The 27773-nt window shown below is 44.6% G+C and overlaps 1 long non-coding RNA gene across 2 annotated transcripts in view; it reads left to right on the top strand.

Moving 5' to 3' along the window:
• Nucleotides 1-27773, top strand: part of LOC132025161 (uncharacterized) — a 121632-nt gene that overhangs the window by 10675 nt on the left and 83184 nt on the right. For both annotated transcript variants that reach the window (XR_009406440.1, XR_009406439.1), the window contains exon 2: nt 23020-23228. This is a non-coding gene — a long non-coding RNA (uncharacterized LOC132025161). The remainder of the gene's footprint in view (nt 1-23019; nt 23229-27773) is intronic.

The following is a 27773-nucleotide window of genomic DNA, read 5'->3' as shown; positions in this document are numbered from 1 at the left end:
AGGATGAGCCTCTTTGACTCTCTTGGAATTGAGAAAAGTTCTGAGTTACTGGAAAAGCTGAACACAATCCGTCTGGGGTTTTGAGGACTATTCAGGCAGAAACCACCTACTTTACCACCAGGCAAGTGACAGCCAGTGGAAGTCACCATGTTGGCAGGTGGCCAGGGGGCCCAGCTGGACACCAGCTCGTTCTGTTGCCTGCTGGGTGTTCTCCCTCTCTCTCCCTCTCATGCTCTCTGTCAGGCCTAAAATGGAAACCGCAGAGTCAGCTTGCCCCCACAGAGCTAGATATAAACACTATGATGAGTGCTTTGCAGGAGCCAAGTCCTTTATGCATCGCAGTGAGGTTATTTGTGATGGTAATAATTCCTCCTCTAACCAGTTCCGTTTCCTGTACCTGGAGATCAGGTGGTCGCTCCTGGATCTCAGTACTTTTTCCTGTAATTCAAGCAAGCATCACATCTTCCTACTGGAGTGTTCCTAAGGTTTGAAAATGAGGTCCTGGAGGGAACTCCTCCTAATTGCCAGTGAGTCACTTTCCTTTCCAAGCAAAGAGGTTTCTGTTGGTGACATTAGAGAGCAGGCGCTTGTCTGTATTGTAACAGCTTAATTATAAGTATGGGTATAATCACCCAATCTGTCATTATACCTTTTTTTCCACCCTGAGAATTTGTACTGCAATCACCATAACACTATAACAACATGAACAACAGACTGTCTGGCCTCCCAGGATCATTGCCTTTGCCATGCCTGGTAGGGATGAGCAGGCGGCTTTGAAAGGAAGACCTGACTCCTATCTAGCAGCGAAAACAAGTCTGGGTCCTTCATCGGGCTTTCAGGGCATCCTGTTCATTTGGCTTCTTTGAAAGGACTGTCCGGTCCCTCGCTTTCCTCCCAGCCTCCCAGACCGCCCCCCGGTTTCATCTGCTTGAAAATTGCACAAGAAGAAACCACCCTTCTGCTATTTTATACCCAAACCAAGCGAAGTGGAAATTGCACGAGGAAACCTATCCATCTGTTATCCCTCAGCTCAGCAGTGGATGGGATTTATTATGCTGTGCATCTTGCCCCCTGCCTCTGCCAGGCAGCCTGTGGGGTGAAGTATGGGTGGGGAGGGAGGCTCGCATCACAGAGAGGGGGCAATTGCCTTGGCGGCAGCATCCGTAGAAGTAGCAAACCTATTTATTATGGAGCGAGAGGCAGGCAGTTACAGAACGGCAGCAGACGGCAGACAGGAGGAAAGGTGTCGCTGTGGAACCGAAAGTAACTTTGCATCCCACGAGCCACTCACCGCACCATTTCACACGACACCTAGACCTGGCCATGCCCCAGGAGGCCTAGAACCCACTCTTTTGGGTTGAAAGAACAGATTTTAGAGGGAAACCTTATGTCTGGAGAGACTATGGGCATTCATCCATGACCTGGTCCCGTGTGTCAATAATTTATAAGAAAATGGCTCCAGGATGAAAAGAAACAGTGCCTGGGGGCTTGATCCTTGTTAGGATCCAGGAGAATTTGTGGCAGCCTCCTACACTTTACGCTCACTACACCGGGGTGGTCTCAATATAGCTGTTGTTGGCCTGTCCATGATGGATACGTACGACGGGTCCCTTGTTGGCATTGATGATTCTTTCGTCATAAGGAAATGACTGACTAAACCCCACACTTTGTCAAGGTTGAACCACGGAAACTAAACTTAGTACTTCAGATTCTCCTTTTCCTACTTTGTTTATGGACCTCTTTATCCTCCCAGAATATATAGTTATTTGTGTTTGTGGATTTTCTTTGATCCATAATGGGTACTCCAGGCACAAAGAAAACATCGGAGATTTGACTCTTCATCAGTAACGATAGTCCTCACAGACCATCAAATATAATCTAATCCTTTAATGTTGTTTCACGGCTGCCCTCAGGCTTTAAAAGAGATAAGGCAATTAGTGGAGGATCCATTTATTTTTTTCTTTATCAGGTTGAAATTTTAACTAGCATCATCAAGCCTGCCAATATCTCCTTAAAACAAACCTCGTAAGGAGGGTGTATGAGATCTTGGCATTCAAGGGCCATATTAATGCCACATGTTGTGTAAATTTGTCATTCTTTCTAACAGTACAAAGCTAGGCCCTTTTTCATTGACTCATTTTTTTAATTTGTTCATTCATGCAAGAATCCCTTACTAAGCCAGATACTTACTATATTGTGTTGGGGATAAAAGTCTTAACAAAATAGACATGATCCCTATTTCTATCACGTGTACAGCTCAGTGATGGGGACAGTCAAGAAGATGGTCACTGTTTTGTGATTGGGAGAATTTAAGATAGGCCTGTAGCCCAGAATTGCAGGTCAGCGTTAATAAATTGAGAATAACAAGAAAGAGTGTTCCTTTCATAAGAAACACAAATGGCCGATATTGGGAGGTGAGAGACACATGGGACTTCAAAGGAATGTGAGAGAGGGAGAGAAGATGTTGAGGAATTGGCATGCGTGATTATGGAGGCTGGCAAGTTCAAACGCGTAGGGTTGCCCTACAGGCAGGAAATCTGAGGAAGAGTTAATGTTGCAACTCACGTCCAAAGGTGGTCTGGAGCCAGAATTCCTTCTTCCTCAGGGGATCTCAGGCTTTTTCTTTTAAGACCTTCAACTGCTTTGATGAGGCCTACCCATTCTATGCTTTCCTTGAAGTCTACTGATTTCAGTGTTCATTTAATCTAATAAATACCTTCACAGTGACATCTAGACTGATATTTGACCAAATGTCAGTGTGTCAAGCCAAAGTGACACATTGAATTAGCCATCACAAGTAGTAAACAACTCATAAAGGACCTCGTTAAACATTATTAAGGAGTTTGACATTTATCCCAAGAATAATCCGCAACCATCTGGGATGGAGTTGAGGTCATTTCACAGTGGTGAGAGAATAAGAGATGCTGTTTCGGAAAATGACTCTGGCCTCATCATGCAGAAGAGAACACTGGAGGAGGGGCCAAGCCCGGAGACCAGAAGACCAGAGAGGAAGCTGTTGTAATAATTTCAGTGAAAGGAATCATTTCCTGAATGAGACAGTGACAATGAGAACAGAAGGAAATAGATTCAAGATATGTAATAGATTCGATTGTTTGGGTTTTGTTTTGTCTTATTTTAGGAAAGGGATAGAAGAATGAAGACTTTACAGCTGGTTAGCAAGACAAGCAACATAATCAGTGGCACCCAGTGCAAAAAGTAAAATGATGGGTTACTTGTTCAAAAGATGGGGAAAAGTTTGGATTTTCCTGCAGTGTCTCTCAACCTGGTGTAGTGTGTTTTATTTGCTGTTGCATGTAGTTCTTCCTTGGGCATTGGAATATTCTGAGGGCATGTGGAGATCCTCACAGGAGTCCAGAGCCTGACCCCACTGCTCAGTGGATGGGTGTATATGACCATACCCATGACCCCGCCCACCCTATCTCACCATCTTATCAAGCTTCGTAAAACACAGGTTCAAAGAAAAATAAGAATAGTTTCAGGACAGCAGTGGGAGCATTAAACCCCAAGGATGAGGCCCTTCTGGGCGCAGGGTTCTGTGTGACTGCACAGGTCACCCATGCCAATGCCATGGAAGCTGACCCTTCCAGTGAGAAGCAGAGGGTATGCTGAGTGCCAGGAAAGAATAAGGATGATACCAGTTTTCTGTCTTGACAAAGCTGGAGTATGGCAGTCCCATTAACATAGAGAAAAGGAGAAGAACAGGTCTGGGGCTCTGGGACTTGTGGCCATGGATACATCGAATATGTAAGAGTAAAGTCCAGTAGGTAGCTAGAAAGACACACTTGAATCTAAAAAAAAAAAAAAAAAAAAAAAAAAAAATCTGGGCTAAAGACTTAAAATTGCATGTAATCAATATATAGATTGTACTTAATCATGTACTCTAGATGCAGGGACAGGTCTCTGCTTGTCAACATATATATGGCCATTTCACAAAGACAGAGATCTGGAAGAACCGAGGTAGTCTATGGATCTAGAAGCTGAGAGCCCACTGGCTGTCATGGGAATGAACATTCTCACTCTGAGCTCTCTCACCCCAAATGAGCTGAAAGACTCTTACTGCTCAAGTGGGCAAGATGGCACCCAGCAAGGTCCTGGTCTTGGGCTCAGAAGGACCCAGCCAAGGTCCTAATATTTCCCAGCTGTGTCACCTTGCAGAAAGCACTTAGTCTCTTGTACTAAGCCGTTGTCACTTTGCTTTGTCAAAATCAAGATAATTCAATATCTCTCACTTTGTTGGTATGCAAAAAGAGACTATTGGCGCGAAATTATCTTCTTGCTGTAAGAGATCTAGGCAGCTTGGAAAGCTACGTTAGTTCTTTCTTGTCACCAGACACTAAAAGGTATATGAAAGCGGAAGTATTCTGGATGGCATCTGAGTGCCTACCTGAAGATTGTGTAGTCGTGAGCAGCCCTTTATGACTCAACATTATAAATGATGGCTGTTTTCCTTGAACCAAGCGAGGTGACCATAGATAGCTCCTATTTCCACTTCTCCCTGTCTAACTATTTGACGGGGCCCACCCTCTTCTCTGCCCACTGATTGCATTGTCTTTACTGCTCCTGCTCCTCCAGCCACCCCTGTCATCAGCTGTCTAGGGTCTCATTTATTAGGCCATCCCTCATGATTCCTGCCATGCTCTGTCTTCCCTGCAAGAGGCACTAGGTTGCGGGAAAATAATTAGTAATCTAAGCACTGCAGGTCTGATGAGACACCTGCCGCATAATCATCCAAATCAAATATTTGGCTCGGCTTCTTCAGATGCTATATCTCTTCCTGCAACTGCTGAATGGCAGCTTAGCCGAACTTGTACTGAAAATGAAGAACGCATCCGAGGGAGGAGGGATGCTTCCTGCTTGGTTTTGCCACAGTCTGTCCCAGGGTAGCTGTCTGCAAGGCTGAACTCCCATCTCCCATGTTCAGACTGTTCCAGTCCCATCAGCCGGAAGGGACAGTTGGGCGGGGGGAATGGGAAGAGACAATTTAATTTACCCAAGTGGCTCCAGAATGAATAGTTGTGCCACCAAGGAAACACCCAGTTGTGTCCTCTGGAAATCATCACTATCTGACACAGGGGTTGGCAGCTTTCTGAGTCCCTGGGAAGATATCTGCTTTTACAGAGCATCCATTCATCCTCATTATTCCACAACTGAGAACACCGAGGCTCAGTCTTCAGAGTTTTTCACTGGAGACTCAGGACGAGAATCCTTAGCTCCTCCTGCCTGATTCAGCGTCCCCTCCACTAAGCCCGATCCTACACCCAGCCATGCACGGTAGCTGCATCACTGCCCCTCTTTGCTCGGTATAGTTTCTAGATTGTGTTCTGCCTTCCAAGCTCTTTTCACTTAGAAAGCCATATAACAGTTAAGAATCAGAGAAGATTCTAGTTGGGCCCATTTCATTAGTTTAGCTGATTTTCTTAGCTTATACTTTTCCTGGACCTACCAAGATATTGTCCAAGAACATACCCAGAAAGTTATTTTCTTCTTTGTTTTGAGTTCTTAAAATATTAGTGCGAATAATGTAAGACGAGCTTAGGCTCTCTGACTGGGTTAACTTCCCCTCTTATATAAGCCATAATACCCTTCATGTCCTCTGAGAAGCACTGAATCCAATTGAAAATAAGTTGTTTTTGTTAGGACTTGTTTATGGTCTGTCTGTCTCAGCAGATTGGAAAGGCCACAGGGCAAGGGGCCATGGTCATTGTCCTGTCTACAGCCACATGCTCAGCACTCAGTATTTGTTCAATAAATATCTGTAGAAAGTTTCAGATAACTTGGAATTATAGAGAGAGCTGTCAATTTGATGGCAGGGAGGCAGCTAGGGTGTCCGTAATCTATCCTCTCTTTTTACAATGAGTAAACAGACTCACAGACATTGTGACTTAACCAAAGTGACACAATTTCTTTTTTTTTCTTTCAAATTTTATTTATTTATTTGACAGAAAGAACACAAGTAGTCAGAGTGGCAGGCAGAGGGAGAGGAGGAAGCAGACCCCCCACTGAGCAGGGGACACCCCCCCCACATGGGGCTCCATCCTAGGACCCTGGGGTCATGACCTGAGCCCAAGGCAGACACTTAACCCACTGAGCCACCCAGATGCTCCAAGTGTCACAATTTCTTGACCGATTTATTCACGCCATGTTTATTGAGCGCATATTCTATGCTTGATGGATGTGGTTACAGAGACCGTTGAGACACATATCACTGCTATTGGAGAGCTTAGAGTGCACAGGGAGGAATATGCAATTAAACAGATAATTACAATACAATGATGTAAGTGACAGGGCAGAGATGCAAGAAATAGTCTGCATACAGAAATCGGGACAGGCTTCCCAGAAAAGGAAGTCTGAGCTACGTCTTGAAGGATAAATTGAGCCTGTCAATCAAAGAAGAGGGAAAGTCAGTTCAGGCAGAGGGAACAACATTTATGAAACCTTAAAACCATAAGAGCATACATAGAAGGATCGAAGAAAATTGAGCTAGTCTGATAGCGATATAAGGAAACGGGCAGAAGGGGGCTCAACAGAAGGAGGCGTGGACCCAGAAATTGAAAAGTGAGGATTTGGGCTTAGACCAGTGATCCTCAAACTTTACTGAATGTAAAAATCACCCAGGGGTCTTGTTAAAATGCAGATTCTGACACAATAGGTCTAGAAATTCTGAGTTTCTAACAAGCTCCCAGGTGACATCAGTGCTGCTGGGCTCAGACTTCACCTTAAGAAAAAAAGCGCAAGGAACCAGGCAGCCTGTAGAGATGTCGTATAACACAATGGTTCTCAAAGTGCACACCCCACATTTTTACTTCTCACACCAACCTACTGAATGAAAAACTCTATGGGAGGCCCAGTGTTCTGTATTTGTACAAGCCCTCCAGGTGATGCTGAAAATTTGCCTAAAGTGTGAGCACCACCAAACTAGGACAATAACCAGATTTTCTTTGTAGAAATAAATCAGATAATAATCAGATTTGCTTTGTAAAAAGATGACTCTGGTTAGGATCACTGGACCCTGTGTCCAGCACTCCTTTCCATGACAACCCCAAAAAATGATAAAATGATTCAAAGATCTCTAAGTACAATATTTTAGATCCAAGAATATTCTGAGATTTCAAAATGACAAGGTTGTTAATGAGGAATAAATTTTCTCCCACTGCATTCAGAATCATCTTTATGATTAAAATAGCATGAATTACCCTGTGTTTGATGACATCTTTAAATGTTAGTAATTGAACGGCACATTTAATGACTATAAGTAGAGAATTAACACAAGCTTATATTCAGAAGTCAAAGTTGACCTTAACCAATTAGTTTTTAAAATTGTTTAGAAACAACTTGTGCATTTTTTATTATATACTCTTTAGGTACAGCTACAGCAGGTAGAAAATGAAGAAGTGAAATATTTTACCTGAGTTTGTGCTTAGACTCAGGGAAATTTTCTGTTAATGATTTACCCTAGAACCGTATCATGGGGATCTGATAACCTTAAAAGAATCCAAATTTTGGGGGCGCCTGGGTGGCTCAGTGGGTTAAAGCCTCTGCTTTTGGCGTGGGTCATGGTCTCAGGGTCGTGGGATCGAGCCCCGCATCGGGCTCTCTGCTCAGCAGGGAGCCTGCTTCCTCCTCTCTCTCTCTATCTGCCTCTCTGCCTACTTGTGATCTCTGTCAAATAAATAAATAAAATCTTTAAAAAAAAAAAAATCCAAATTTTGAAAAAAAAAAACATCCTGCCTAGGGTTCTCTCTCCTTTCACTGAAGGTAATATTGTGCAATGCTGAAGTAAGCAAAAGGGATTAAACGAATGAATGGATCGAGTAATCAGCTAATTTAAGTGAAGGCAAACAGATATGCATGAACAAAGGAAAGAAGGAACAAATAAATAACACTAAATTAGAGAATATAGAAGACTAATTTTCTTATATGAGAGCCTAGATAACATTAGAATCAACAGGAAGGCTTTTAAAAATTTCATGCCAAGGCCTCACTCTGGATTAATTAGATGAAAATCTGTGTCATAGGACCCAGGCACCAATATTTTTTCCAAACTTCCCTGGTATTTCTCAGGTACTAATCAGGTGTGATATCCCTTGGCCTAAAAGGCTTGAAGCTTCCATTCATAGTATTTTATATAGTTCAAATTGTAAATGACACTCCATATTTTTCAAGTCTTTCGGCGTTTGCAGAGGGCTGGCCTCTCACATTCTAGCGGTCAGCGCTGTGGTCTATGTTAGTAAGACAGGAAGTTCAAACATCACTATGTTGCTGGAACCCAGGACTATATTAAAGTGGAAGAAGATGAGAACCAGACACAAAGATAGTAAATTAGAAGATCTTGGGGTGTAAAATTCCTCCCTGACAATACAGAAGGTGACAGTTCTCTAAAGGGAACCCAGAAGCACCTACAGGGTGCTGGTGGCCATGAAACCATGCCTTACCACGCCAGGAGTCATTTTCCAGCTGATGAGGATATGTGCTGTTTGCAGAAGCAGCAAGTGTGGGTGATGCACACCTGTTTTAATTGCTTCATGAAGCATTGTGAGATTTTTGTCCGAATCTAGAAATGACACAGAGGCTTCCACTGGGCTCTGGATATTACAGATAAGCCAGATGGGATCCTGTCGCCTATGTGATTGAGCACATTTTTCATGTGAAAGTAGAAACCAATGGATACGTCATCTGTAGGGTAATCTGGGAGGACATTTGTCTTCATTCAATCCAGTGGACCATGCAGAAACACCTGTTTCATATCTTGGAATCATTTGCAACTGCTCTCTAAGTAATAAGTGTTGAAACAATATTATTAAGCCACTTTTTAAAATTCATATACTTGGGCATTGAAGAAAATATAAAATTAAGAGCTTGTTTCGCCATTTCCACCATAACGCTCAGTTTTGGCTAATTAAACATGCCTGTCCTCGCTTGTAGGGACCAACTATCTTTGCTCAGGACTATAGGGCTTCCTGGGATGAGGGAATTTTAGTGCTAAAACCAGAAAAGGCCAGGAAAACCTGGGACCGGTTGATCACATGACCTGAGACATTGAAAGGTTCGATGATTTCTCAGTCACATCACCTGGGGATAGAGTTCTTTCTGGATTTCCACCCAGATATTTAATGTATATTCACTTGAGCAAATTGTGGCACTGTGAGATTCACTGGGGCCCATTTGTGGAAGTCATTGTGGAGCCAAAGATCACCCAAGGAGATATGTCACTTGCGAGTGACTGTAGGAAGCATGGCCATATGTATCCAGAGGGCCCAGGGTCCATTAGAGACAGATGCTTCTCTGAAAGAGCCATGAATAATCTCTCTCATATTCCCACTCAGGGTTGGATTCAATGCCCAAGGTTGAATTCAGTCTTATTTTCCATTATCTCAAAGAATACCAAAGAAAACTGAAGTTGAATTAACTTCAGTTTCAACGTAAACACATTCAGTATCACGATTTGCAACTGGTTTTGGAGAAACCAATAAGCCACATTTGAATCTGGTGAGTGGGACGGTCTTTATTAGACCATCGAGGGAAGTCCTGACTAGAGTTCTAAGAGTGCTTTGCAGACCTTAATGTCTACTGGAATCACCTAGGGAGCTTGTGCAGCCTGTGACGCTGAGTGGGCAGAGGTGGGGCACAGAATTCTGCATCTCTAACAGGCTCCAAGGTGACTCCGGGTGGCCCAGAGACCCCACCCGGATGGATGGTAGGGCCCAGGGCTCAGAGGTTTGCCATTGGACTTGGAGCAGGACCACAGGAGTGCTCTCCCTCTTCCTTCTCCATGCTTTCCAACAGAAGCAGCTATCTTTATTGATACAGAAATACCACATGAGAATTTGTTTGCAAATGTATTCCACTGCTTTAAAAAAAGAAGAAAGGGAGGAAGGAAGGAAGCAAGCCACAGCATTAAAAAAAATTTATGCCAGTATGAAAACAAGTAATTCTGCAGGAGCACGAAAAGAGCTCCCCACAAACAATGCCGCCATGCACTGATGTTCCCTTCAGGTCGGCTGAGGACACTGACCCAGCCCGAACGTCTAGTGCCTCATCACCCACTTTCCGACAGAGCATGGTGCGAGCTCTGTGGCAGCAATGCCAAATCTGTAGTTTAATTAAAAAAAGAAAAGGGAAAACAAACCTCTCTCCAAACATAGAACAACAAAAGAAAAGCCCTCATAGGGGATGGCCCCGTAGACCCCAACTAAATGATGAGTTTCATTTGTAGAACCTTCCACCTGACCCATGTAAACAGGAGCAAAAACAGATGGCTAGTAGGCCGGTACCCTGTGCCAATTTCAGGAGGGAGCCACTGGCGAGATGTAGGTTGTAGGTGGATGGGGCCCAGCTTAATTAGGGAATGTTTCAAAATCAAAGCAGAATAGAGCTGTTCCTGCAGGAGGGTCTCTTCGGAGCAGGGGGCCCATGAGAAGCCTTTTGTGTAAGCTTACAGCATCCTTTATACAATCAGAAAACTTATTAAACTTGAGCATAGAACCACTGTGGGTTCAAAGACACCTAGGCATCTCTCACTAGAGCAATATTCCCTAAGATTTTATTTGATTTAATTATTCATAATGGGACTTAATGCTTTTTTTGGTACTATACTCATCTTTTAAAGGGCACTGCAAGGTAGACACTGAGACCAGTAGCTCAGGACTGGAGAACGCCTGTTGCTAACACACAGCTAAAAGTTGCTGCAGGCTTCACCTCCCAGATGTGGGACAAACGCAGTTCGGATGGAAATAAAGTGGTTAATGAAGAAAGATATGTATAGACAGGCAGGAACTGAGAGAATTATGAAAATTAATTTTCCATGAGGTCTGGAAATGAGATCTGCTTGCACAATTCTAGATCAGTGTCCGCTGGGGAGGCAAATGAACTCGGCCACACATAATGTGAAGGGAATTCAGGTTTGAAAACGAGGGATGATCCCCTCTCAGGACACAGCTTCTCTGAGCCTTACGGAAACCAGGGACAGGTGCTGTGGTCTACTTGATCATTTAAATTAGTCCTTGTGGCTACCAAGGTGAACTTGGGTCATTGCTTAGACCTGAGATAACATGTCAGAAGGTCCTAATAGCAGAGTTTGTGCCTGTGGATGAGATGCTTACCAAAAAATTAATTAATTAATTAAAAAAAATAAAATGGAGTTCATTGTTAGTCATTTAAAATAAGGTTCTCACACAAAAGTATACAGCAAGAAGATCTGGGAGCAAAGGGCCTTCATGCCATATGGCAGCGAGGACTAGGACCTGAGGAGCCACTTCCTTTACCACATTCGAGTGTCAGCTCACTGCAGTTTTGAATTGGCTTCCAGCCTCACCCCCCTAGGCAGGTGACTTCCCATCCCTGATAAAAAAGGGTAAAGAAGAGAGAGAGAGAGAGAAGTTAATTATCAAAGGAATTATTTTTTCCCCTGGGATGACCCTGTGCTTTCCAGGTGACAGAGTTGACAGAAGACAGCACTCACTAATGAATTTCCATAAATAAGAAGAAAGCCAAATGCCCAGGTGGCACTTTCTTGGAGGTACTTAATTTATTAAACAAATATTTATTGGTAAAGTATGAGGTGAATAAGACTGTGCTTTGTTTTGTGTTACTGTGGCATATTCAAATAATTCTGGTACATGGCTGGATTCCCCTTGCTCCCTTGGGACTTATTCCCGGGCCTCTCCCATTGGTGGGGGTGGGGGGGGGCAACTGTGAACGGAGGATGCAACACAGAGGGTGTTGTGAGCATGTTACCAGGGTAGCTCGGGCTCTGTCTGCCAGAGGCCCTCTGTGGCATGGTATGGAACATGCCTCAGCCTTGTCCTACCTTAAGGGCAAGAAAGGTATGACATGTATACATCACTTCCCACTGTCATTTGGTGAGAGGTCCTCACAGGGTATTAACTCCCAGCCTGCCTTGTGTGTGGTCTGGACACACCCCCAGAGATCAGAGGAAGCCCTCAGACAGTCGGTGGCTGATGTTTGCCCTCAGAAACTGCCAACTTGTAGGGAAGCACTGAGTCTTGAGGGTATCTGGGCAGGACACCCATAACCCCCACTAGAATACGTGGTCACTGGCTATACTGAGTATAGTCTCATTGGGAAGATAATAATGAGTACATTTATTGAATGAATGTCTGTGTTTAAGTCTCTATATTTGGCATTTTCCATTTAACCTTCACAAGTGGATGAAGTTGGGTCATACTAGGATATCCATTATGTGGGTAAGGAAACTGAGGCATGGAGGCATTAAACAATTGGGCCGCAATTACCACTTACTACCTAGGTAGTAAGTGGTAATTGTCATAGTCATCCAGACAGGATGGCTCCAGAGCCCACATTTGTAACAGCTTTTCTCCATTGCTTCTCTCTATGACTCATGAACAATTAAAAAGACCAATATGAGGCAACATAAAGGGATATCCTTGCCTCAGTCTCAAGAGATGCTTTCTTTCTGGAGGCAATTGCATTTCATGGAGGACAAAGACATAATCCAAAGGAATATGTGTCTAATAATGGAACCACTAGCCCCGGCGACAATGATAGAGCTTCGAAGGGACTGGAGGACCTTCGGTACCGAAAGCTCCGTGTGGGTAATGACTCTGAGGGGAGTATCACTTCCCCCAGCCATGCACATCTGGAATAAAAAGCCTCTGATCCCTGCACTGAACTACAGTCCAATAATGCTGACCTTGGATAATCAGAAAAATGAGCAAAGTTATATGAAGAACACTGTCCATCCCAGAACTCTTTTTTTTTTTTTTTTAAGATTTTATTTATTTGACAGACAGACATCACAAGCAGGCAGAGAGGCAGGCAGAGAGAGAAGAGGAAGCTGGCTCCCTGCTGAGCAGAGAGCCCGATGCGGGGCTCGATTCCAGGACTCTGAGATCATGACCTGAGCCGAAGGCAGAGGCTTAGCCCATTGAGCCACCCAGGCGCCCCCCAGAACTCTTTATGACCACAAAATATCTAGCAGCAGGGGACTGCTCAAAATGCAGTATACCCAGAGGGTGGAATACAATGCAGCTTGTAAGCAGCTGAGGGAGCACTCTAGAGAAAATTCCTGTACAAACTCATTGGTTTCCAAAACCTGTTTGGAAATTTACTTGTTTATAAACCCAGTTGGACACTATAAAAATGACTCCTAATGCCTTCTGTTTGTGGCAGGCAGAATTGGTATGCTTTTAGTTCCAAACCTTAGCTTTCTTTCATTCTTTGAACTTTGTAAATCAAAAATTTATCACAGGGAAATATCTGTATTTACGGACATGAAGGAGATGTGCATAAAACACCACTAGGTGAAAAGCCAGTTAAAAACAGCATTTTTGTTATGAGACCAATTTTGAAATTAGGTATACTCAGACACAGAGGGTGTCAGGCACGTAAGTCGGAATGCTAACAGGGGTTATCACTGCCTGGTGAGACTCTGGGTGATTTTTATTCTGTTTTCTCTTTCTAGGTTTCTAATTTTTCTATCCTAAATATATATTCATTCTCTTTCTGTGTGTGTGTGTGTGTGTGTGTGTGTGTGTGTGTGTGTTTACCTTGAGCAAAATTTAAGATTTTGGTAAAATATGGCGGCATGAGAAACTGGGGAATCTTCTCTCCTTTCTGCCACCAATATAGCAAACGTAAGGAAGAGTTTGATATTAAGGGAACCTGAGTCCCTGACTTGTTTCTGCCATTTGTTACCTTTATAGCTTGACCTCTTGACCCTTTCTCTCTTGTATCTACAAAATGAGGATGACAAGATGTCCCACTGGGTAAATTATAATACACGACACTGGTTTGGGGGATTATCAGACTCTCTGGGAATGGTCTTCATTCAAACACAGTGGGATGACAGGGAAACATGCTCTGAAAATTAAAAGGCATGGATGGCATGAATGCTAGAAAGGGGACATCCAGGATTTTTAACCCACTGCGCCACCCAGGCACCCCACACCCAGGATTTTTAGGGCGGGAAGATGCTAGCGTCCAAAGAGAGCCGTCAGTCAGTGAGGGGCGCTCTGGGAGGAAGAGCCCAGACACCATGTTCCCATCAGCCCAGCCAACAGCCTGACTTTCAGCAGCCCCAGAGTTGCTGGCTTGGGCTGCTCATCCCACCACTCGTTGGGGAAATTTCCAGAATCTTCCTGAGATTTTTCAGGAAATCTTCCTGAGATTGAATCTCAAGAAGTGAGAGAATCTTCCTGGCATTTTCCCTTCTGAAGAACTGTGAAGTAACAGGTTAGTGTCCGCTGTGGTAATTACGCAAAAGGCTAACTGCTATTTTTCTTGGGGAAGCTGACTCCCAGAGGCCTCGGATCAAACACTGTGTCTGCCTTCCCCTGAACGAGATGAGCAAGGGGAGGCCTTTGTCATGTTTGGCGCCTTTTCTTGTGTTTCTGTTTTGTTTTGTCTTGTTCTGTTTTTTTTTTTTTAATCTGTGGTCATGCCTGCTGCTGCTGTTTGTTTTTGTAATTGTTCTTTGAAGGCCTCAGGCGAGAAAGCTGTTCTAATTGTACAAATCACAATGTCGCTGAATCACAGGAACCGTCCCAAGTAATCTGTGCAGCCATGTGACTGAACTTTCAGACTAGCTGGGGGCGCTTCCCGTCCTCCCGGGAGGCTGGTGTCCATCCACCAAATGAGACGTGGGAACAGTTGTGTATCCTAAGTGTCGGAGATTCAACTCTGGGCAGTGAGAAGTCAGGCTGCCCTCAGCCACGCGGGATTGGCAGCGTGCTAAGGCAGACTCCCAAGCTGTACCCTGTCTTGTTCAGATGGGGGTGCTGGCATAATGAGAGTTGATGTCCATGGAACAAGCTAGTGCTGGGTTCAAATTATTCTCTGCCACTAGGGCTGTATGAAGGAGGCAAGCTTTATGGAACTCGCTGAATGGATTTTTCTTTTTTTTTTTCTGTTGCCTTAGAATTCCAACTAAAGCCCAAAGAGCAGACTGATTTCTCCCACGACTCATCCGTGCAGGATCAAGAGATGACTCATAGCTCATCTCCCCCAAAATAAGTCACCCCCAATAAGGATACATTGAGGAGATTGATTAGAACGGGGGTCTTTGGAGAACGACGTGTCCTATTAGGAAGTTCCCCAGGAGAGGAAGCAAAAGGATTGCTATCCATTCCTTCAATCATTTAAGAAATTTGAACTGAGTCCCTAATGGGCTCTAAGCACAGTTCAAGGCTCTGGGGATATAGCAGTGAAGAGAAATTGCTGACCTTCAAGCCAGATGAGGAGGGCTCCCTGAGCTGCTTTTGGGAAGGTGTGGTTGTTAGCATAAGAGTGAGGGTCCATCTATAGGTTCACCTACGTAAGGTGAGAGAGTATAGGACCAAAAATCTTCTAGGGGCAACCTGCAGGAATGCAGTGTTTGAGTTTTTCTGGAGGCTGAGTGACTTCTGTGGAGGACAGATGGGTGGGAATTGTCTTGAAAGGTCCATGCTCAAGACCAGTAGCACCTTAGATTAGGAAAGGAGGAATTTTCCCTGGTACCTGCACTTTAGTGAACTCCTCTGGCCTTCCCCAGCCATGCTCCTGGCTTTCAGAGAAATTGGTTCATGACACGAGGGACACATGCCCACCTTAAGGATATGCTCACCCGGACACTATGGCTTCTTCTAGACCATGACTTGTGTCCCTGGGACTGCAGAATTCTCTCCCCAATGACCCCAAAACAGGCCTATTCCCAAGGGTCAACCTCATCATTGTGTGCATATGCCTAGGCCCAAGGGCGGTTCAGGAGCTAGTTTTTTGCTGGTGGATGTGAGAATAGGGCTGTCTACACATGTATGCACAAGACCCTTTGGGATAACCACAGATGAGAGAGAAGAGAGATCAATAGTGGACTGAGACCTCAAGCTTCAGGAGCCAGATTCTGGAATGAAATTCCAGGGAGTATAAGAATCCTAGATACAAGGATTAAGAAGACGTGGTTGTTAGGGAATAAGGATAGAACACGTTTCATTAAATAATTTCTAGCTTGACTTACAATTTTAAGACATACGTAAATATTTACAAATTGTGGGCTTCTGTTGATACTCTTGCCTTGGGCCCCATGAGTGTCAGAAGTGCCTCTATCCTTAAGAGCTGCCTGCCAGGTGAGGCAACCCCTAGAAACAGGCTGAGAAGGGGAGTCGTAAGTGGACAGAGAGAAGATTCATCTCCAAAGTCAAAAAGCACAGGTCAGAAGTCCCTGACCTGTCCTATCCAAAGGAGTCCCTGACTCCTATCCTATCCAAAGGGAAGGATAGGAGTGTGAGGAAAAGTTAGGGAAAGTGAAGTGGGAGGAAACAAAGGGGTTAAGAGGTGTCATGGAGGAAACCATAGAGAAGTGCCCAAAGCCTTCCATATATAGTGAGAATTTGGACATAGGCCTTAACAGAGGGCATTGAACAGCCAAGAGAGAATCACAAACACAGCTCTGTAAAATGCACACACAGTCTATTCTCCTTCCCTTCCTTGCCTGGACCCTAGAGCAAGGGGAGCACAAGTGCTAAAATTATAAATCAGCATTCATTCCCCACTGTACTTCCCAGAGCCTAGGTTCAGCCCAGGCTGGGGTAGAGGAGGAGCTTTTATTCAGATGAGAGAGCAAAATTTGATTTAGATTTCACAGGACTTCTTAAAAATATGAAGAGGAGGCTTCTGAGTATCTGAAATGAGCTTGGGAAGCTCTGGGATCAGCCAAGATATTCTCAGGGAGCAGGAAAGGGTGGTTTGACAGAAGGGGGTTGAATAGCAGTGGGCAGGACACAAGTAGCACTGTAAATTGACTGTACCCCCTTTTATTCACGCCATTCAGTTGATACTGACTTTTCTGGCCTTCGATTTCCTCATCGCCAATAAAATGAGAGCATTTGAAAAAAATGTTCTGAAGAATAAGGATACTACAAGTAACATTTCTAGCACGTTCCATGCATCTAATGAGACAACTACTGTAATTGTTGTTGTTATGAAGAGCATTGTTATTGAAATTCCATGCTAACAATATGGAGCACTTTAGTTCTCTTCACCCACTCCTCGTTTCTTGAGGGGCACTGAAACTCCTAGTACACAGAAGTTTCTAGAATGCCCCACCTTTGAATTTAGTAAGGCATAAATGTGGCAGCATTCTAATGGAGAGTGATTGTCCCTGACAGAGGGATTTCAACACTGAATCAGTCAACAGCAAGAGCAGTGAGAGAAGTTAATATTCATGGAGAACCTACTAAGTGTCAATGCTGCAATGCTGGGTATTTTACAGATATTTTCACCATTTAATACAAGAACTAGGGCCAGCTAGAACATGCCCTGAGCAACCCCCCACACCCCAGGCGATTCTCTGAAAAGTGAAAGAAACCCAGGGAATGTTTCTGAAACTTCAAATCTGAAATCCTGGGAGCTAGGAGGTTACTGCTGTGTAGAGGCTGCCTGGGAAGGCTTGCGACTTTCTGCAGCAAAGGCCAGTAAGAGCTCTTCAGAGAGCACTTACGGTGACAGGAAGGGAGGGACAATGCGTGGAGGATGCGCCTATGAGCCAGAGCCACTTGAAAGCTCTGCGAATTGGGGAATCTGATGAGGAGAATGGCTAGTCACTCCTCCTCTAAAGTCTGTCATTTTGGCCAAACTTGCACATTAAATTGGTGCTTCATTAGATAGTCAGTGATGAATTTTAGAGCAAGAAACCAGTGCCAGAGCCCTGGAACACAAGAACAGGCAACTGGTCAGAGATTTAATAAAGCCGTGAAACACCCCTAGGATAGTCCTGCCAGGAGTACTCTCTGGGCAAAAGACTCTTTTGGTTTGCCTCAGTGGCTGGCTGTGATGGAACTGTCAGGACCATTCCATCCTTCATGGAGTACGGAAAAGGATTTCAGGAAGGGGCTTCGAACGGAGGGATTCAAATGGGTTCCTCCTGTGAGGACTGGAACACATCCTCTGGGGAGAGTGCCTACCGCATGGTGTCTTGTCACCACAGGAACAGACATGACAAAATGACCCAGCAGACCACTCACAGAAAAAAACAAAACATGTATACACCTAGAAAACCAAAAGGGGAAAAGATTCAACCAGCCCTATAATTCCAGGAGCAACTGTTTCCCGGCAAACATTTCCTAAACCCCTGCCTACCCCATGCCAGGCTGTAAGTCCTAAGAATGCAAAGATGAAAAGGCAAGTCCAGCCCTCAAGCAGCTCGCACTCTGTTTGGTGAGAAAGACACGTTCATAGACGGGACCGGCACAAAGCCATAGGGCACAAGAGACAGGTTGACTTGTCCTGTAAGGTGTCACAGGATAACTCACTCGAATCTGGAAGGTCTGGAAGAACTTCATTCACCAGGGGAGTGACCTCTGGTTGGAGGCTTGAGACAAGTGAAGGTTAAAGTGGAGAAGATAGGGCAGGGGTGGGAGAGAGGGACAGGAAGCCGGAGAGGCACTCTGAACAGAGGGCACGTCTTACGGGCAGGCCCTGGAGGAGGAGAGCGGGGCTGGTGGTTTAGTGTGGCTGGAGCCAAGGACCAGAGCGTTAAGTGTTGAACAAGGAGCCCAAAGTACACAGTAGGTGGACCACGGAGGGCCTTTGACACCCAGCTAAGTCCAAGGCATTGGGACTCCTTCCGGGGAACATGGCTAAGCCCAGAGCAGATTTGCCTTTGAGAAGGATCACAGGGATGCTGGGTGGAGAAAAGCTAAGAGGTCAGAACTAACAACAGGAATAATGGACTAAGTAGAAACACCTGTGATTAAGGAGGCGGCCTTATTCCGAGACCCATCTCCCCTGCCCCCGTGCACAACTTGAGACAAGGTTTTGCTTGCGAGCGATTTATTTAGGATGTGGGTCCTGCAGTATGATGAGGGCGAGGACAAGACAAAAGGAAGGAAAGAGGACCAAGGAAAGGTAGGCTCACAACCGAGCCTCTGCTGTGGGCAATTAAGTATGAAGGGGACATCTAGGAAACTGGGCTTTTTATCCACCAACATGCCTCTCTAATAGGTTGGCTCCCTGGCATTTCCCAGGCCAGAGGGGAATCTCCAGCAGTGAGATACAGGAGCTTGGGGAAAGAAGCCACTAGGGGACTGTCCACAAAAGCTGCAGGCGACCTCCAGGGTGGGCTGAGTGGTTCTGGTTGACAGCAATGAGTCCTTTCTCTGCACGGAGCTTCCACGACCAGATCTCCCAACGTCTCCGCATTTCTATGGAAATTTACACATGCCTGAGGTGTAAGCAGACTGTGAGTTTAGACTCAAGGAAAGTGGCAGAGTCCCTGGGGCATCAGCCTAGCTCACTGTGTCTCCGTACAGATGCCCCGCCTGGATCTGAGCTGGGCTAACAGACCCTGATTTCCATAGGTGTCAAATATTCACAATAATTACTATTGTAAATATTTACTGACTGACAGGGTTCACATAGAAAATGTTTTGTAAAATAATTAACGTTGTAAAAGATGCAATTACTCGAATTTATTTCTTGAAACAGATCCAAAAGTACTAGAAATTACCACCTGTAACAGGAAGGAGGAGCGGTAGCCAACAAGAAGCAGGTCACATGGGTGCAAAAGGTGTATTTCTCTCTTGGTTTTCACCAGACCTAAGCAGCCGTAGGCACAAGACATAATGACCCAAAGCCAGATTATTGTCTCCTCATTTTAAAATAGTTGGTACTTCTGGGTGATTAGTGAGTATGTGAAATGGTTGAGATTATGCATGTTAGCATCATGAGACCAGAGTCTGATGGTCCTGATTCTGTTGCTTCCTGACCGTGTGTCTTTGGGGATGCCTTCTCACTTCCCGTTCAGTCTCAGATTATACAATTATAAAATGGAACAAATAATCCCTCCCTCCCTGTACAACATCTGGATCACAGTAGACACCCGTGTTAGTCAAGAGAATGAATGGAGAAAGATGTGCAGAAAGTATTGAGCACATAGTAAGAGAGCAAAAAATGTTAGCAGTTATTATTGCTTTTGTGCTTTATAATAACCCAAAGCTATTTGACAGTTAGACTCATTTCACCAGAATTCCTACTGCTGTCATTACTTGGTAGATCATATAATAGCAAAGTAAGCCATCTTGCACAGAGTGCTAAATTTGGAGGGAGAAACCCTGGACCCAGGTCACGGCTCCATCTCTTACTGGCTGTTTGATCTTGAGCAAGTCACTTAACCTAAGCTTGGGAGCTCCATTGTCTATAAAATGAGATGAAAATGCCTGGTCCTCTCCACCTTGCAGGTAGGGGGCAAATTTAGAATAAGTTCTCTGCAAGCACTCATAAGCTGCAAAGCGCAATGTAGATTAAAGCTTTTGCCATTTTTCCTCTGATGTTGTGTGTTATGTGGGATTTAAAACATTAAAACATTTGAGACACTCATTTCCGTCCTTGGAGGCCTGCTCTGTTAAGGAAAGAACACTGAAGGACCTGCTGGTCACTGGAGGCCCATGGGAGCTTTTAATGCTCTCCTTTGCTTGTGACATTGTAGCCACTGGCCTCTCTGGACATGCTTTCTGGTAGCAGTGACGGAGTCTCTAATCAGCCCCACAAGTCCTCTGGGTGAAGAATCTGCAAGGTGCCCATTCAGGGTTGGGTTCCAGTGAAATTCCAGAGAACAGAGGGCGGCGGATTGTTCTGAGCCACTCTGACACAGGAAGGCATAGCGGAGACCTGGGATGCATGCTGAAATCTCCGTCTTACCATCTCCCCATCATCATAAGAAGGAAAGAGCTAGGAGAGGACTGTATTCCCATCTAGCAGACATATTCATGAATAGCTCACATTGGCAGTCCAAGAGCCAAAGGCTTGATAGCTGTGTGTTGTCCATTAAGTCACTTAACCTCTCTGAGCCTATGAGTGTTGTATCTAGATTGTGTGTAAGAATAGCGCATAGCATCTTTCTAGCAATTAAATGTGGTAACCGTACAGAGCCAGGCATGGCATCTAGCATGGCCTTATTAACCCTCGTTTCTCTCTTCTTGCTCCCCAGGCCCCCTCAACAATTAATAATCCAGGGGGAAAGTGGAGTCTGGTTAGACCAAAACAAAACAAAACAACAACAACAAAAAAACCCGTTCATTAACATGACAGGCAGCAGAGAATAGTGATCAAGAACATAGACCCTGGGGCAGATTTCTAGGGCTCAAATCCCAACTCTGACCGTTACAAGCCATATGCTATCTCCAGCAAACTAGTAACCCTCTCTGGGCTCCGTCTCCTCATCGGTAGAATAAGAAGAATAAGACCTGAGGTCTGAAGATTAAATGAGTCCCCATTTGTAAACTGATGGGTTCCTGGCACCATGTAAGTGCCAGATGGGCACTTGCGAACTCAAGTCCAGTCTTGCCTGCCAGTCTTAGAGCAATGACATGATCCACGTCTGCCCGGAAAATCTCTTGCAGAGAGGACCAGCACTTCAAAGGCATCATTTGGCCTCATTTCTTGACTGACAGCCTCAGAACCACAGATGCTGCCTCTCAGACCATCCCCCAATGCTACATAAATCTTTATAGAACTGGATTGTAAAGAGCCAAGTATTGGAAAACTGAAAACCCTAATATCCCAATCGATTGCCTGAGAGTAGTTCAGTGGCGTTTCTTTAAGCTCTGTAGCATCATCCAGGACCCGCTGTAATGGTCCTCCACCTCGGGCTCAGAAGGCAGAGGGCAATACCATCCTGCAGTTTGTCCCGGTGCCTCTCTGACTGCTGTCAGATAGAACAAAATAAATGGTCCATGGAGTCGGGGTCTTCTCATTTAACGCCAGCGCACGGGATCCAGCTGTGGGCACTTACTCCCTCTAGCATATCCCCGGATTGGCTGCATCGGATTGTGTGTCGCGGCCGAGACGGGGAAGGTGAGCCAAGGAGGAAGTAAGGTGCTGAGGGACAGGAAATGCCACCTCGGTTATAACCACACTACAGTCTGGGTCTGGGCCAAAAAAAGGAAAATTAAAAAACAAAACAACAACAAAAAAACCTTTAAAGAAGCAGCACTCAGCAAGAGATTGGTGTGGGTCTCCTTTCCTTGGGTTCTGTGACTACAATTCAGAGTCTCTTCTCTCCTGGACTGACCACAGGTAAAAAATGGTGGGTAAAACCTCCTCCAAGGATAGCAGCTGTCCCTGGTCACGGTGTGTGCCTTCCAGCGCACCCAGCCACAGGGAAGCCTGAGTCCCGAGCTCCCCACCAAGAGGGGCACAGAGCCCTTGGGAGTCTGAGCCCGGAGCCCTCTGAGCCAGGCGAGAGGAAAGGTCTCCGGAATCCCATTTCCAGCAGGTCGTTATCCTCACCCTGTCTTTTGTTTCCCCGCTTGGCGATCCTGAGCCAGTGTTGAGCAGGCGGTCTTCAGGCTTGTTTGGATTCCCGTGCACTCAGTTCTCGGCAGCCCTTAAAAGCCTGAGAGGAGACCGTGGAGCCGCAGTGATTGAGGCCAGCTGCTCTGCACCCCCGCCAAGGGTGCTCGATTCTGATTGCTGTGCTGCAGGGGTCCAATCGCCGCAGTCAGCGGAGAGGGCGGGGTGGAGGGGGGGCGACGAGGTGGTCCAGGCCACCATCCCCGAGGTCATGCCAGTCCAGGAAGTGTTCCTCCTGCAAAGCAGCTCTCATGCAGACGCCACTCCGAGCTTTTCCAAAATGATAAAATCACCTCTAGGGAAAGAGAAGAAAGAATGTGTAAAAATGTCTTCTGAATGCTGGGTCTTTCATCAGCCTCTCAATTGCCTGGTACATTTGCTTGTTAGGCTGCATCTCGCCTCTCGTATTAGTCATTCCGGCGGCCCCCACGCAGGCTGCGATTTGGAACTCTCGGGGTGCAGTAGGTTGTGAAAATGACTATAATCTTTCGTCTCTCCCTATGTCAGATCTCTGGGAGCTGTGACTTTATAGGTCCAGCTCATGAAGAGAAAGCGTCTCTTTGCCCTGCCCTTGAATCTGGACTTGCCCTGGCTCGCTCTGGCTGGGAAGTAGAATGTTGTGGACATGACAGGGTGACATTTCCAAACTCTTGGCCTCAAGAAATACTTTGCTTGCTTTCTCTCTCTCTCTCTCAGCCCTGCCCATCTGCCATGTTAACAAGCCCAAGCTGGCCTGTTGGATGACAAAAGGCCATGGGGAACAAAGACAAACCATCCCAGCTGAGGCTTTCCTATACTGACCAGCCCCCGGCTAACCCACCAGCGAACTGCAGACACAGAAGTGAGTCCTGCTGAGATGAGAGGGAAGCCCAGCCCAAAAGGCCAACCCCAGAGTCATAGGCCAAGTAAGTGTTTACTCTTTTAAGTCACTAAATCTTGAGGTTGTTACAGAGCAAATCTCATGTAGCGGTTAGTTTTCCAAAAAGACAAAATCACCTTAAAAGGGAGAGAAGAGGAAAAAGAAATTTTAAAAAGGGTTTGGCAGGGGCGGTGGGGAGGGGCAGGGAGGGGGATATGCAGAGAATTTTTGAATGTTCTTTCCTCCAGCCTCAATTACCTGAGATAGACTGACTCTGAATCTCAGCTGCCACGTTAGCAGCTCCTCCTGAGGCCTCCAGGCATGTGCAGCTGCGAATTCCCGTGGCCCTCGCGGTGTAAAGAGGTTTCTCTTCACTAAGATTCCCCAGCCCCGCCAACCCATTTCTGTTCCTGGGGAGGTGAAAGCCTACTGGGTGGACAGTTGATAAAATCCCACCTGTTTCTTTTATGGTAATTCCGCCTGTAAAGTGGAAAGTGGTGTGCTCAGAATGTAAAGTAACTTTATTAACATAGAAAAACACTGTGTCTTATCTCTGAGGCTGAAAAACTGAGATGCTACAGAGACCGTAAGTAGACTATCTTGAGAAGCAGTAGATTTCCAGGCTTGAGTATGCGTGCGCGCGTGCGTGTGTGTTTTGGTACGCCCCTTGCTAGTGGTGGGGGGAGCAGATGTTTATTTAGTGCCTATTATGTGTCTGGCATATTCTAGGTCTCTGCTATTTTTGATAAAAATCTCACAATATCAACATGAGGTGTTTTGATTAGTAGGTGAGGACGGTGAAGTCCCAGAAGGTTAAGTCAATTGCCCAAAGTCACACGGCCAGCAAGTTGTAAAGCTATAGTGTGCTATCTGTCACAGCTTGAGCTTGTTGAACTGTATTGTCCAAATGGAAGGCTTCTGGATACAGATATCAGAACTTCTACAAATATTTGGTTAGAATAGTTTGATTTCCCTATCTAAAAGACTATAATAAAAATCCATACATCCTAAATATGCTATATTCCAACATTTAACATATCAATGAACACCATTATTTCATCATTTTAGGGTCTCCATATACATTTGATAATACACACCTCAGAATAAAACAGCTCTGGTATATCTGGCACATATTTGAGTATCTGTAGGGATGCCTGAGTGGCTCAGTTGGTTAAGCACCTGACTCTTGACATTGGCCCACGTCGTGATCTCAGGGTTGTGAGATCCAGCCCCATGAGGTGAGATTCTCTCTCTCCCTCCTCCCCCATACCCCCCAACTCGTCCTAAGTAAATAAACAAATAAATATTTGTATCATATATGTGTGTGTGTGTATGTATTATGCTATTGCTTGAGAGTGTAAGAAATCTACATTGTTCTTTCTTTTTTTTTAACATATAGGCACATGCATGTCAAATTAAGTGAGCGTGTGACCATGCATGTACACACCATCCTGTTCTTTATTGTTTTTAACAATTTTTTGCATTTATTTATTTGAGAAAGAGAGAGTATAGGGAGAGGAGCAAAGGGAGGGGGACAAAAAGACTCTGCCCTGAGCATGGAGCCCAGTGTAGGCTCCATCTCATGACGCTGAGATGATGACCTGAACCAAAATCAGGAGTTGGATGCTTAACCTACTGAGCCATCCAGGCACCATGACACCATTTTAAATTAAATACCAGGCTTGACCTGTGCCCAGATGTAATTCATTGCACAATTATTCGGGAACCCATCACAATAAATCTGTATTATGGATGATTTCAAACTTTTTTCTGAGAGTTTGGAGTGCTCCCACCCTGCCATTTATATTTATGATAGAAGGGCAGGCATTGGTTGGGAAAGGTGAGCCAAGGTTAAGAGGGACATATGGTGACAGTGTCCAACCAAGCCTGGAGATATAGTTACTGAGGGTCGAAAGAATCACCATGATTTAGGTGATAGCTCATCACCAGGGTCCTGGCTACCAGCCCAGTGTTGGGGCCATGAAATTGGGAAGGGAGAACTACCCTCTGGCCTGCAAAGTGGGCCTGGACCACCTCTTGCATAGGGGAATCCTCCCTCACTGGACCACTGCCACCCTCCCCACCTTTCCAGTGAGAAGAAAGGAGTGAGTACAAAACAGTCATGACCGTGTTGCATAGAAAGGAGAAAGTTGCCTTCCTTGTCAGAGCAGAAGAACCCTCCGTCACTAAGTGAGTCAGAAGGCCAGGTCTGGCTCTCCCAACTCTTGAGGTAGTGGGTGATTCAGCTTTGAGACAAAAATGTCCAACTATTCTTCTTCCAAGCTTCTTTAACATTTAATGAAAGCCTCTTCTGAGATTGAAAAACAAGTTATTTATAAAAAATAAAACAACAAAAGAATCTGCTTCTATTTATATACTTTTGTGAATCCAGACTCTCTGCTAACAAAAAAAATAGTAATAATCAGAAACAAAGTCAATGAAATTAGTAAAGTTGGTCTTTGTTTGCAAATACTGTAGTATGAAGAGCATCTGTTACAGGATCTGACAAATCTAGGCTTGAAGCAGCTTTGCCACTTACAAGCTGTATGAGCAAGTAACTTCTTGAAACTCAGATTTCTAATCTGTGAAAGTGTGGCTAATACCAATTCACAGAGTTATTCAGAGAAGTTAATGAGATAAATATGTGAAATTTCCTAGCACAACAAAGAGGTGACAAATAGATCCATTTATTCCCTTTTAATCCCTAGGGCCCTCTCCACCATAGCACTTGATACGCCATCTTATTTTCCTCCTACTCAACAAAATCTATGTCTGATGAACTAAATCCATTCTGAGTTGTCAGTGATGCTCAATGATTTTAATTTTCACAAAGGTCTGGGGCTGAAATTGGATAATTTCTGAATCAGATACTCGGAAAGCCAGACATTATTTTGGACAGGGAGACCTTCCTGATGTCCTTGAAATCACTCGTCGATCTAATTAGTGAGCAAAATCACCCACTGTCTTGGTCAGTGACCTTGAAAATGATCTTCAAGTGTGTTTTACCCAGGGGTTGTACCACACATCCCACTAAGGGATAGGGAGAAAATATTGAGCCCTTTATTTATATTTATCTTAAAAAAGTAAGAAAGAAATTAAGCTTTCCTAATAACATATAGGTTGGTGCTAGCAGCATCCATGGGCTTTTATGTCTAAATGTCATATGCAGAGAAGAGTCTGATTTCTGCAATACAATGACACATTTTCTCATTCTTTGCTTTCACTCTTTACCTGGCTGGTGATTCAAACCTTCATTCTGAAAGAGAAACCATTAGTTGGCCTGACAGTAAAGAGTTCCGCAGTTTTCCATTAACGTATTCCACTGGACATGGGATGAATGAAACTCCGTGGAGAATACCCTGGATTCAGATTCATTCTTCCATTGTATGGAAGCAATCTAAATTTCCCATTGATTTTTTTTTTTTAATGTAGTGTTCTGTGATTCATTGTTTGTGTATAACACCCCATACTCCATGCAAACCATGCCTTCTTTAATATCCATCACCAGGCTCACCCATCCCCCTCCCCCCATCCCTTCTAAAACACTGTTTCCCGGAGTCCGTAGTCTCTCATGATTTGTCTCCCACTCCAATTTCTCCCTCTTCATTTTTCCCTGGTCCTAATGTCCTCCATGCTGTTCCTTATGTTCCACAAATAAGTGAAACCATATGATAATTGATTTTCTCTGTTTGACATTTCACTCAGCATAATCTCCACTAGTCCCATCCAAGTTGATGCAGAAGTTGGGTATTCATCCTTTCTGAGGGCTCCAAACTCTCAAAAAAAATATTTGAAATAATCTACAATACAGATTTATCATGATGGGTTCCCAAATAATTGTGCAGTGAATTACATCCAGGGCACAGGTCAAGCCTGATATTTAATTAAAAATGGTGTCATGGTGCCTGGGTGGCTCAGTAGGTTAAGCATCCAACTCCTGATTTTGGTTCAGGTCATCATCTCAGGGTTGTGAGAGGGAGCCTTATATTGGGCCCCATGCTCAGGGCAGAGTCTGTTTGTCCCCCTCCCTCTGCTCCTCTCCCTACACTCTCTCTTTCTCAAATAAATAAATGCAAAAAATTGTTAAAAACAATAAAGAGAAGGATGGTGTGTATATGCATGGTCACATGCTCATTTACTTAAGCTGATATGCATGGGCCTATATGTAAAGAAAAAAAGAAGAAGAAAAAGAGCAATGTAGATTTCTTATACTCTCAAGTAATAACATATATACATACACACATACATTATACATATATTTATTTACTTAGGACGAGTTGGGGGTCATGGGGAAGGAGGGAGAGAGAGAATCTCACCTCATGGGGCTAGATCTCACAACCCTGAGATCACAACGTGAGCCAATGTCAAGAGTCAGAGGCTTAACCGACTGAGCCACTCACGCATCCCTACAGATACTCAAATACGTGCCGGATATATCAGAGCAGCTTTATTCTGAGGTGTGTACTATCAAATGCACATGGAGACCCTAAAATGATGAAATAATGGTGTTCTCTAATATGTTGCAATGTAGCATATTTAGGGTGTATGGATTTTTATTGTAGTCTTTTAGATAGGGAAATAAAAGATTAAC

This window comes from Mustela nigripes, chromosome 9, assembly GCF_022355385.1.
Source record: "Mustela nigripes isolate SB6536 chromosome 9, MUSNIG.SB6536, whole genome shotgun sequence".
Lineage (NCBI taxonomy): Eukaryota > Metazoa > Chordata > Mammalia > Carnivora > Mustelidae > Mustela > Mustela nigripes.
Note: the sequence above shows the minus strand (reverse complement) of the source record. Positions and strands in the feature narration are given on the sequence as shown.